Source organism: Sciurus carolinensis, chromosome 12, assembly GCF_902686445.1.
Source record: "Sciurus carolinensis chromosome 12, mSciCar1.2, whole genome shotgun sequence".
In the NCBI taxonomy this organism is placed as follows: Eukaryota; Metazoa; Chordata; class Mammalia; order Rodentia; family Sciuridae; genus Sciurus; species Sciurus carolinensis.
The window spans coordinates 106,583,951-106,596,703 of NC_062224.1; the positions used below are offsets into that span (position 1 = coordinate 106,583,951).

The 12,753-nt window shown below is 41.9% G+C and overlaps 1 non-coding gene across 1 annotated transcript; it reads left to right on the plus strand.

Moving 5' to 3' along the window:
* The first annotated feature begins 1,271 nt into the window (after positions 1 to 1,271).
* Positions 1,272 to 1,344, plus strand: Trnaa-cgc (transfer RNA alanine (anticodon CGC)). Its single transcript has one exon. It is a non-coding gene; the product is annotated as a tRNA-Ala (tRNA).
* Positions 1,345 to 12,753: the final 11,409 nt, after the last annotated feature.

Below are 12,753 nucleotides of genomic sequence, written 5' to 3' on the forward strand. Positions count from 1 at the left end.
CATGCGACAACACCGAACCAAGGAAAGAGTTTGTAATTCTGTTTTTGAGAACTAAAGCAGAAACAGAAGGGAGTAGAGCCTTTACATGTGGAAGCAACAAGGTGAAAGTCTATTCTAAAACATAATTTTCTTGTTTCTCCTTCAAGCTTTTAGGTGTTTAGGGTTTGTGTGTTCATGACTAACTTGTGAAATAGGTTATTTTCTGGTGAGAGTTGTTGGAATTGGGGTGCTCCAAATCCTACTGCAGTGTCAGGTTCAGATATAACATTACATTCAAGTCCAGGCTAAGGAGAGCCCTCTGGGATCTGCACCACTCTCCATGTAGAATAGGAAAGAGGGTCTTCGACAAAGTGGCCTAGGAGGGCAACCACGGAAAAGAACCATCTTCCATGTTGCAGGATATTTTAAGTTGCAAATGACAAAACACTAGAATCATATGGGACTAAGCAAAATAATTTAATGATTCGTAACTGAAATCATATAATTCTGAAGCAGAAGTATCTTTGAGTGAGGCTCTTTGCATAATATAACAAGGACCCAGATTTTCTCCCCTTCTCTCTACTTGCTTTTTGAATATGGACACTTTCAGGTAGGCTCCTCCTTTCATGATCTAAGATAAATGTCAGTGGTTTCCAAGGTAATACCTCTTCAACTTCATACTGTACCTTAGAACCTGCGTTTCTAGCTGAAGTCCTGAGATTGAATCTTATTGGACTGACCTAGATCAAGTGCCCATCCCCGAAGCCATTGCTGTAGCCAAGAAAAAGCATAAGCCATGTACTCCATTCTTGGCTCTCCGGACCACATGGAGTCCCACCCAGAAATCAGGGCTACTAAGAAAAAGGAAGGAATGGAGGCTGCAGAGGAAATCTGTGTAGGTATGTTTTTCATTATATAAGGAACCTTTATCTTGTTTTTTTGGGAGGTGTGTGTATCGGGGATTGAACTCAGGGGTACTTGACCACTGAGTCACATCCCCAGCCCTATTTTATATTTTATTTAGAGACAGGGTCTCACTGAGTTGCTTAGCACCTCATTTTTGCTGAGGCTGGCTTTGAACTTGAGATCCCCCTGCCTCAGCCTCCTGAACTGCTGGGATTACAGGCGTGTGCCAGTGTGCCTGGCAAGGATACTTTTTCTAAAAAGCAGGGATCCTGGGAATGGGTTGTGGCTCAGTGGTAGAGTGCTTGCCTAGCATATGTGAGGAACTGGGTTCAATCCCTAGCACCATATTCAAAAAGTAAAATAAAATAAAATAACTAAATAGGGCTGGGAATATGGCTCAGTTGGTAGAGTGTTTGCCTCGCAAGCACAAGGCCCTGGGTTCAATCCCCAGTACTGCCAAAAAAAAAAAAAAAAAAAAACTAAATAAACAAAATAAAGGTGTTGTGTCCATCTACAAATAAGTGTGTGTTTTTTTTTTGTTGTTGTTTTGTTTTGTTTTGTTTTGTTTTGTTTTGTTTTTTTAAGGAGGTCCCGGGCTGGAGGTGAAGCTTAGTGGTAAGGTACTTGCCTAACGTACCCAAGGCCCTGGGCTAGATCTCCAGTGCAGCAAAAAATAAAATAAAATAAATAAGGGTCCTTAGCTTGAAGAAGAGCAGTCATAAAAAGGACTAAGTATTTGTCTTTGAAGATCTGAAAATGCCATTTGGAGGAGGTATTAGATCTATTCTGTGTAATTCTACTACTGTGGTTGAAGCTCACAGAGAGGCAGATTTTGATTATATTTAAGTAATTCATCCACGGGGGAATACAGCCATAACTGCAGGGTATAAAATTCAAAAATCCCTCTCCTTCTTTCCCTGCTTCTCACCTTCCTCCATCTCTACTTCCCAGGGAAAACCCAATGAGCCAGTTAATGGAAATAGGAAAAGAGCAACCCGTAGGCTATGTCTTAAAGAACCGATGCACCGTATCTTCAAGCAGCATATCTTAAAGAGGACTTCTCCTGCAGTGGGACACAGACTAAGTGACTGGAAGATACTGGTATTCCATGTTTAAAGCAGAGTGATTAAAGGGGGAACTTGGGAGGTGCTTATAAAAGGGTGAGAAGAATTTAAGATATTCAAGAGTAAATATTGTTTGTTGTTAGAACATAAGAACTGTAAAGTCCTTTCCTTAAAACCCCAGAAGGAGTCACCAGGTTAACCGGAAGGATGGAGTTCAGAGGAGTGGAAGTGAAGGTCAGGCCAGTTGATATATACCTGGATCTAGAACACGGATGCAGGACTGAGCAAACAGCACTTCAGGGACGGCCGAGGTCCCTCTGACCTGGGGAAGCCTGTTTTGACGGAACATCATCTTCTGTTTACACATGAATAATTAAACTTAACTTCTGTCCTGATCTAATCTCAAATGATTTCACAGTTATACCTGCTTGAGTTTACTTTTGATATGTCAATGAAATCATTGCCATCAGGTGATGTTTCTATTGTGTCAGAATCACAAAGAACAACAACAAAAATCTTAAACTTGCTCTTTCATAGACTAAAAGGGTCTATGAAAAGACCCTAAAAATCAAAAAGAAGACCAGGTGTGGTGGTTCTCACTTATAATCCCAGCAACTCTGGAGACCAAGGCAGGAGGATCACAAATTCAAGGCCAGACTCAGCAACTAAATGAGGCCCTAAGCGTCTTAGCGAGATCCTATCTCAAAATGAAAAATAAGAAATATAAAGGACTGGAGATGAAGCTCAGTGGTTAAGTGCCCCTGGGCTCAATCTCTGGTACCAAAAAAAGGGAGGTTGTCCAGGTCTAGTAGTATACTGACTCTTAAAAAAGTAAGTGTCGTGAATGTTTATTTTACATACTACTTAGCATTCAACACAACTCATTTAATGAAAATTTTAGAAAATTCTTTGACGTTCATATTGTCTCCATTTAATAGATGAAAATTAGCTCTGGAAGGTTAACTAACTTGCCCAAAGTCACATAGCTAAGAAGCAATAGAGCCAGAACCAGGACCTAGTACTAGCTGTGGCGGTGACACTGATGATCACAGCAGCTCGGGAGGCTGAAATAGGAGTATCACAAGTTCAAGGCCAGAGAGGGCAACTTGGTGGGATCCTGTCTCAAAATAAAAAGTAAAAAGGACTGAGGATGCAGCTCCTGGGTTCAATTCCCAGTACCAGGTAAAGCAACAACAACAAACAGATTTGGGACCTAGCTCTATCTGACCAAACCCACGCCCTTTCCACAGGGCTTTGCCTTATTGCACGTAAATGTGTCTGTGTGTGTAGACAGTGTGCTCCTGACGCTTACATCTGTGCAGCGTGATCTTGAAATAGATACTTTTAATTTTCTTTAAGAATTTATTGTAAAAAATAAATTTATCCAGGGGGGATTGTTGTAAAGAAATAAGCATGACTTGGATTTTCAGAGGCGCCTTGAAATTCTCTGATGCTAAACTGCGTGGACTGTAAAATAGACTTGCGTTCCCCATTTGCTGTGGATTTGGTTTGAATGAGTTGTATAGCAATGACACATTCCATTGTTATTTCTGAGGCTTGTTTTGAAATGTGTTTTGAAGCCTTGGGAACTTTGCAGGTCCTATGGTCATACATTTTTTTCTTAATGACTGCTAAGTGATGTGTTTTTTCCAAAACCCACAGGGGAGTAGGACCTCCTTTAACCAACAAGTCTCACTTTCAAAAACTAAGTTACACTAAGCTAGATAATTTCTTTTGTTTTCCTTCCTGCTTCCCTTTCAATTGAGCAAAGCTTCGTGTGCTCAGCCCTTGTGCCGGGGCCTGTGAGGGATCCCTAAGGAGAACACAGCACCCGGGTAGCTTTGCTATTAGCAGCTCTGCTGAGAGCTGACCTTCCTAAGCACAGTCCCTTCGCCACCCCATGGATCTAATCCAGCTCCTTTTTCATCTGCTTTTATAATATGTGGTTGTTTCATCTACTTGTTTATTGACTGTGTACCCCTATAGTAAAGTTCTGAGAGGGCAGATGCCTCACCTGTCTGCCACACTGTCCTGCTCCCTGCCCCTTAGCATGACCTAGGATGATGGAGGGAGGGGAGGCTTTGAATAAAATTCGCTGACCAACAGAAGGAATAAATGGCTGTTTCCAGCACCTAGCAGTGCCCTAGCATGGAAAGTGCTCTGTGAGTCTTTGTTCAAAACGGACTACTTTGCTCTTCTGTGGTCTAGGAAAGAGGCAGGGTTTGATCTGGTCCTAGGGTGAGCATTTGACATTTTTTCTGATTAGAACTGAAATTTTCCATGCTGGTTGCAGAGGTGCATGCCTTTAATCCCAGCAGCTCGGGAGGCTGAGGTAGGAGGATCAGAAGTTCAAGGCCAGCCTCAGCAACTTAGTGAAGTCCTAAGCAACTTAGCAGTACCCTTTCTTTAAATAAAAATGTAAAAAGGTTGGGGATATGACTCAGTGGTTAAACCACTAGGTTCAATCCCTGGTACCAAAACAAAACAAAACAAAACAAAACTGAAATTTTTCTGGCACAAACTCCTCAAAACTATGTGCGGCTACTCATCAAGACTAACTCCAGGGGCTGGGGCTGTAGCTCAGTGGCAGAGCCCTTGCCTAGCATGTGTGAGGCACTGGGTTTGATCCTCAGCACCACATAAAAATAAAAATATACAATAAAGGCATGTTATCCATCTATAACTACAAAAAATAAATTAAAAAAAAAAAGAAAAATGACGTACTTCAGAGGAAAGGCACATGGCGCAAGCTCTGTTCTGAGTCAAGCTCTGTTCTGCGTTCGGCCCATTGATTGGTCCTGGGAAGACTCAAGCTTCCATCCAGGCCCATCAGTGTCTTTTGCCAGTAATTTCCAAACTTGAGCTGGAGAACCATATTACTTTTCTCCTCCTCCTCCCTGTCCCCCTCCCCCCCTTCATTTTCTTCTGGTTAGAGAGCTGTGAGGATGTGCACCTAAGCCAGCTCTGGCTTTTACTCCCACAGACAAAGCCGGTCAGGGAGCATGACACCAGCAGGCAGAGATTCGAGGGGTGGGAATGTCTAGAGAGCCCCAGTGGCCAGGGCCCAGCGAACCCGTCCTTTTCCAGGCTTAACTGTCCAGTTTCAAATCCGTGAGCCAATCGAGTGTCCTTCTGAAAAATGACAAGCCTAAGCAGCTGAGTCTGAGGACCCCAACTAACACACTCTCGGGCACGGGAGCTCCTGGGCAAGGCGCGAGCTCAGGCTCAGCGAGTCCGCTGGGAACGCTCCGAGCCACCAGCACTCGACGGATACGTAGGGCCTCAGTCAACACCAGACTGCCCTCTCTAGTGTGAGCCGCACCTACACCGTTAGCTTTTGCCATTAAAGTAGGAAACAAAATGTCATCTCAAGAGAGATTACTCAGGACGAGAAGCTAAATGGAAAAGCGTGGAGGTCAATAAACACAGGGCCAGAGCACAATGGAGAGGGACGGTGCAGCGAGCGTGGACTTGAGTCAAACACCGTGGTCAGCACGGGCTCAGCTGGTGCGTGTGACCTTGGGCACATGGCTTCCTATCTTCTAGCTTTCAGTTTTCTGGCCTGTAAATGACAGTACCTCCCGGAGTTGTTATGTACTATGTAAACACCCCCGCAGAGTTCCTGATATCTGATGGAAGTTACTTTTTCTTTATGTGAAACGATAACAAAACTCAGTTTAAAACTTAGAAACTTTGGAAGCAACACATGTCACTGTCAGAGGAGTTTGGGTTTGGATTCATTCCACAGCCACTTATTGAAGGCTGGTGCCGGGATGACAACTGGACAGAACAGCCGTCCTCGACCTCCTGGAGCTAGAGACCGTAACAACTACCTGTGGCCGGGTCCACACGAGATGCACACAGGAACATGTGCAAATGTGGGTGAGCAACAGTCTTAAACCAGACGTCCTGCTCAACTCATGGGAGAGCGGTATTTGGGGAAAGACTTGACGGCGAAGACTATGGATAATTTTTCTTTTTTGTTTTCCTTATATCTGCCTTTCTTTTTTTTAAATGAACACTTAAAAACTGATTTCATATGTATTTTTTTATCTTGGAAAGTGACAATATTTTCCAATTTTATTAAGGTAGATTGAAAAACAAAAATCACAGATACGTAGAATGTACAATGTGATGATTTGATGACACACTGTGAAGTGATCAGGCCGTAAGCTAATTGACACATCCATCGCCTCACATGTTACCGTTTGTGTGCATGTGTGTGCATGTGCGCGTGTGTGGTGAGAGTACTTAAGATCTGCTCACTGCAGATTTCAAGTCTATACTCCAGTATCGTTCACTGTAGTCACCCTGCAGAATAGTAGATTCCCAGGAGTTCCTCATCTCGGAGGGAAAGCGTCTTCCCTTTGACCTTCATCTCTCCCCTCCCTCCCTCCCTCCCTGGCAACTCCCATTCTATTCCCGGCTCCTATGAGTTTCAGCCCTGCTGGAATTTCACACACTAGTGAGGGCATGTCGTCTCTTTCTGTTTACTTGGCTTAATTCACTTCTCACGATGTCCTTCAGGTTGATCCACGTTATCATAAACGGTGGGATTTCCCTGTTTTAGTGGCTGAATAGTGTTCCACTGTGAATCGATCCATCCCATTTCCTTCATCCGTTCTGCGCCGTCATCCTCACACGCTTAGGTCGTTTTCCTGTCCTGCAGTGCACAGGGGAGTGCAGCTGTCTCTGTCATACTGTCCTCAACTCCTCGGGACACACACGCGGACGAGAAGTCGCTGGATGACACGGTTGTTCAAACAATTTTGAATTGTTTTAGGAAGCTCCGTACTGTTTTCCATAAAGACTCCATTAATTTCCATTCCTACCAACAGGTGCAAGGGATCCTTTTTCTTCACACCCTCACCAACACCTGTCGCATTTGTCTTTTTTTTTTTTTTTTTTTAATAGCCATTTAACAAAGGGAGGCGATGCCTCCTGGTTTCGAGCTGCATGGCTCTGATGGTTAAGGACAGGAGCATTTTCTCACATACCCGTTGGTCAGTTGTCTATCTCCCTTGGGAGGAGGCAGCTCAGACCCTTTGCTCAGGTTTAAACTGGGCCACATTTTCTTTCTGCTACTGAGTTCTGAGCTCCTACTGGATATAAAGTTTGCTAATGTTCTGGATATTATCCCCTTATCACGTTATGGCTTGCAAATACTTCGTCTCCTTCCGTAGACTGCCTTTTCATTCTTTCAATTTGTTATAATAAGTTACACATGACAGTGGAATGTGTTTTCATTGTGTTGTTTCCTTTGTTGTGCAGGAGCTTTTTAGTTTGATGTTTTCCCACTGGCTTATTTTTGTTTTTGTTGCTTGTACTTCCAGGGTCATAAAGGAAAAAAGAAAGAAAGAAAGAAAGAAATCATTGCCAAGACGAATGTGAAGGCACTTTTCCTCTATGTCCTTCTAGAAGTTTTATGATTTCAGATCTTACATTTAAGTCTTTACTCCATTTTGTGTAATTTTTGTATGTGTGTGTATGATGTAAGATCAGGATCCAATTTCATTCTCTTGTGTGGGAATATCCAGTTTTCCCAAATCTATTTTTTGAAAAGGATTTCCTTTTTCTATTGTGTATTCTTGGTGCCCATGTCAAAGATTAGTTGACACTATGTACTGTTATTTGTGGGTTCTCTGTTTTTATGTCAGTACCATACTGTTTTGATTACTATTGCTTTATAATATTATTTGGAATTAAGAAGTATGATTCCACCAGCTTTCTTCTTATTACTCAAAATTGCTTTGGCTATCCAGGATCTTTTGTGGTTCCATTTGAATATTAGTATCATTTTTTTCTGTTTCTGTGAAATATGCCATTGGCATCTTTATTTTTTTTTATGGCACTAGGGTTTGAACCCAGGGACACTCTACAACTGAGCTAGATACCCAGCCCTTCAAAAAACATTTTTAAAAAATTGAGACAGGGTCTAGCTAAGTTGCCAAGGCTGGCCTCAAACTTGGGACCCTCCTGCCTCAACCTCTTGAGTCATTGGGATTACATGTGTATGTCACACTTGGCACCATTGAAATTTTGGTAGAAATTGCACTGAATGTGTAGATCACTTTGGGTAGTATGGACATTTTCATAAGAGTAATTCCTCAAATCCATGAACATGGAATAGCTTTGCATTTGAAGTGCCTTCTTCAATTTCTTTAATTGAATGCTTCTTCAATCAATGCTTTATGGTTTCCAGCCTCCTTGGTTAAGTTTGTTCCTTATGTATTTTATTCTTTTCAATGCTATCATACATAGGATTGTTTTCTTAATTTCCTTTTTAGATAGTTCATTTTTAGTATGTAAAAATGGAACTGATTTTTGTGTGTCAATTTTATATACTGGAACTTTACTGAATTTATTATTTCCAACAGGTTTTTGGAACAACAGTCATTAGAGTTTTTCATGTATAAGATCGTATCACCAAAACAGAGATATTTAACTTCTTCCTTCTCAATTTGGATGACTTTTACTTCTTTCTATGAAGTCAGTAGTTTCTATCCTGACTTCCTTTGAAAACTTTGGGCTCCTTTCTGTGACATTTTTAGTTCAAAACCAGTGTTTTTATTGCAATCCATAATCCAAGCATATAATTAAACTAAATACAGTAGTGACATTCTAACTAAGATGAAGTTGCAATAAAATATAGTTATAAAATATTGGCTTAGAGTTCATAGAACTAAGCTTGTACTCTTTCAACAAAAGCACATTTTTTCTATTTGTTAGAATCCTGAAAAACCCAAGTGTCTGAGTCTTAGAAGTGTAGTATTAAAATAAAAATCAGAAAAACTTCCTGTTTCTATGATTTAATGAGAGAAAAGAGACAGATAGAAATAAAATAAATAATTTTAAAGAAGTTTAAGGAGAGTAAGGGAGAGAAACAATTTCTCAACTGAGTACCACATCGTTTGCTTCAAAAAGTTTACTGTGGGCTGGGGGTATATCTTCATGTTGGAGTACTTGCCTAGCATGCATGAGCCCCAGCACCATATGTACACACTGAGAGTCTATGATTTTTTTCCTCCTTTTTTGCAGTGCTGGGGATCAAACCCAGGGCTTTTCATGTTTGGTAAGCACTCTTACCACTGAACTACACTCCCACTCCATACTGTGATTTTCTCCCTGTATAACCATGACTGTGAATTAAATGAGATAAAGTATACGAAAACATTTAAAATGGTACAAAGTTGGTGTTCGGTGCCTGTTTATTACATGCTTACCTGAATCTAGATTTGAACAGATGGTGGAAACTTTGTGAATAATAGTACTCAATTCTGCCTTTACAAAATCTCTTTTGTTCCTAGTTCTTCAATAGATATTAGCTCATTGACTTAGAAGCCGAGTTCAATAGAACATTGTTTTTAAATTGAGTACCTAATATATGCCTTGCCTCATATGTATTTTAGAAGCCTTGTGTTAATTAGTACCCCGTTAAGTGTCCTGTCAAGCCTCAGAGAGAGTCAGTGTCAGGGTGGAGATTTATAGGTCAGGATCTATTCATAAAGGACACTCATGTCATTGTCATAACTTGTACAAAAGTTTTTGCATATTTAAGGAGCAAACTAGCTAATTCGAAGGGCAAAGTGAAACAGCATTGACTCCTAATGCTTCCACGTTCTGCTGTGCAGAGTCTGCACATCATCAAGTGTTCTGTGACACTAAGGTACAAACTCCCCAGGGTGGACACCAGCACAGCTCTCGCTGGCTGCTGGTGCCACCTCAGAGAACTTTCCTGAACTGTTGTTCGTGCTTCTCTGCTCAGGTGATATCCTAGGGTTAGTACCAGGCGCAGTGTACCAGAATCTGAAGTTTTCTGTGGCCTTCAAATAGCCAAGACCTTCGCTCATCTCCTACCTCTTTCCTACCAAGCTCCACCTCCAATAATTTCTAGTGAATTCGGAGAGTTCCCTGGCTATTAAACACCCAAGAAGCTCTGATGGCAGTTGGGACTGTCAATAAGAAAGTGTAAAGATCTCGACTACACATAGTGTGATTTCCAAACAATCTTCACTTTGAGAATAAGGGTCAAGACACAGAGTTCAAACAGAAAGACACACTTTCCTCACCAGTAATGTGATGATATTTTTTAAAGGAAGCATCACATAGGAATATTTGCATTTTGAAAGTTTTCTTCTCAAAAACTTGAAGTGGCCGAGGAGGGAAGGGGTGAGAAATGAAGTGATTTACTACACTCTACGGTGACAATGGAAAAGGATTCTGAAATGCCTTCTTTTGTCAAGTTCAAGAATGCTATCAAGGCTGGGTGTGGTGACACATGCCTGTAATTCTAGCAGCTAAGGAGGCTGAGACAGGAGGATTGCAAGTTCAAAGCCAACCTCAGCAATGGCGAGGTGCTAAGTAACTCAGTGAGACCCTGTCTTTAAATAAAATACAAAATGGGCCCCTGAGTTCAATCCCTGGTTAAAAAAAAAAAAAAAAAGAATGCTCTCAAATGTTTCCTATAAAAACCTTGGACTTCTGCTTGGGTTCTTTCATGAAGGTTGCAGATATGCTATAAGAAAAGTTTACTGTGAATACACGAGGGGCAGGAAGTATATGATTATGAAACTGGACCACACCTTGACCACAAACAAAATTAACATCACCAGTTGAACAAAGTGGTACATGCCTATAATCCCAACCACTCAGGAGGATGAGACAGGATGATTGCAAGTTTGAGGCCAGCCTGGGCAATTTAGCAAGATCTTATCTCAAAATAAAATGAAAAGGGGCTGGGAATGTAGCTCAGTGAGAGCTTGTCCAGCATCCGCAAAGCCCTGGGTTCAATCCAAGACAGACAGACCTCTGTGCTTCCAACTGTGAGAGTCTGAAAAGGACACAACTTTACTTATGTAGTGTTCCAACCTGAAATACATAATCTGGGAAAACAGCAGGCAAAATCAAATGGAATAAATGACTTGATTTCTTAAAAAATCAGAAATGTTCTGAAAGACAAAGAAGGGCTGTTCTAGATTAAAGGCAACTAAAAAGTAGGTTGACCAGCTGTCTCTGTGTGCTTGGGCCTGAAGGGTTTTCCAATATGGAGGACTCCGCATGCTAAAACCAGTTGAGTCCAGTCACGCAGGGATGAGGTGGTAACCCTACTAGGGAGAAATAATAAAAGCAGTATGTTAAAGGCACTATCCTGGACCAAAATGCTATTTAAGACGCTGTTGGGGCCACACACAGAATTGGATGAGTCTTTTGGAAAATGTGTTTAAATATACACAACTGCCAGCTGTGGCGACGCTGGGCGTGGTGGCGCACTTGTCATCCCAGCTACTCGGGAGGCTGAGGCGGGAGAATGCCAAGACTGAGGCAGCCTGGGCAACCTGGCAAGACCCTTCTCAAAATAAAAAGGGCTGGGGATGTGGCTTTGTGGTGGAGAGCATGCCTAGCATGTGTGAGGCCCTGGGTTTAATCCTCAGTGCCTCAAAGAATTTATATAGATGCATGAAAACACACACACACACACACACACACACACACACACACACATCACATATAGTTTCCCATCTTAACTACTTTAGGGGTATAATGGCAATGACTACATTCACAATGTTGGGAACCCACGCCTACCATCCATCTCCAGAAGGAGTTTACTTGTCCAAACAGAAACTGTGTATCTGGTAAACAATACTCCCCGTGCCCCTCCCCCAGGCCCCTGGTTATCACCCTTCTCTCGGTTTCCAGGGGTCTGCCCTCTCTGGGCCCCTCATGCAGGTGGACCACACAGCACTCTAGTTGTCCTTTGGCGTCTAACTTATTCTGCTTGTAGGGTGTTTCAGGGTCCATTCAGGTTATAGCACTTGTCAAAATTTCATTCCTTCTTGGGGGCTGAGGAAACATTCTATTGCATGTATGTACCGTATTTTGTTGATCCATTTGTCTCTTGATAGACATTTGGGTTGTTTCCATCTTTTGGCTATTGTGAATAATGCCACTGTGAGTGTTGGTGTGGAAATGGGGACTTTTGTATTAAATTAATTTGTCCATGTAGAATTTTCTGAATTTGATACCTGTACTGGGACTGTAGAAGAAAATGTCTATGGAAAAGCACATTAAATTATTAAGAGGCGAAGGGGCATGTTGTATATATCCTATTTGCAAAAGTTTCAGGTAAAAATGAAAAAAAAAAAAGGAAAGAAAGGAACTATAGAAAAAAATGTAAAATATTGGTGAATATTAGTAAAGGGCATTTGAGATCTTTGTATTCTTCTTGCGAGATCTGTAAGTTAAATTAAACAAATACACAAGAAAGTAGAGAAAAACTGGGTTTACAAAGGTCAGCCCTCATGGAAAAAGAGAAACCTAGGAAAAGCTGTCCCTACGGCACCTGGGAGATACAAGGGGATGGAAAGCAATTCAAGTGGTCACAGCCTCGGAGCGGAAGCCCCTTGAGTCTCTGTAGTTATGGTTTCTCAACTTCTCTCTGTTTTTCCTTGAACTGCTTCGGCTGCTACCAACTCATTTTTCCCTGCCGTCCTCTTTTGCTCTTGTCTTCAACTTGCTCAGAGCTTGTTTTCCCATGACTTCTACTTCTTCTTTTCCATGCAGGTGAATGAGAGTGTGAATGTGTGTGCCTGTGTGCCTCTGTGTGTATGTGTGTGTGTGTGTGTGTGTGTGTGTGTCTTGGCTACTGCTGCCATTTTCCTCTGGTTTGGCCAGTTGGGCCATGTGGCACAGAGCATGGTGACCTGCTTTAGAAGGGACTGTAGCCATATAATTTAGGTGCATTGCATGACCAGTCTAGTCCAGTCCAGCTTCAAAGCCTGTAGGTGGAGTGAAGGTGTGTTTAGGA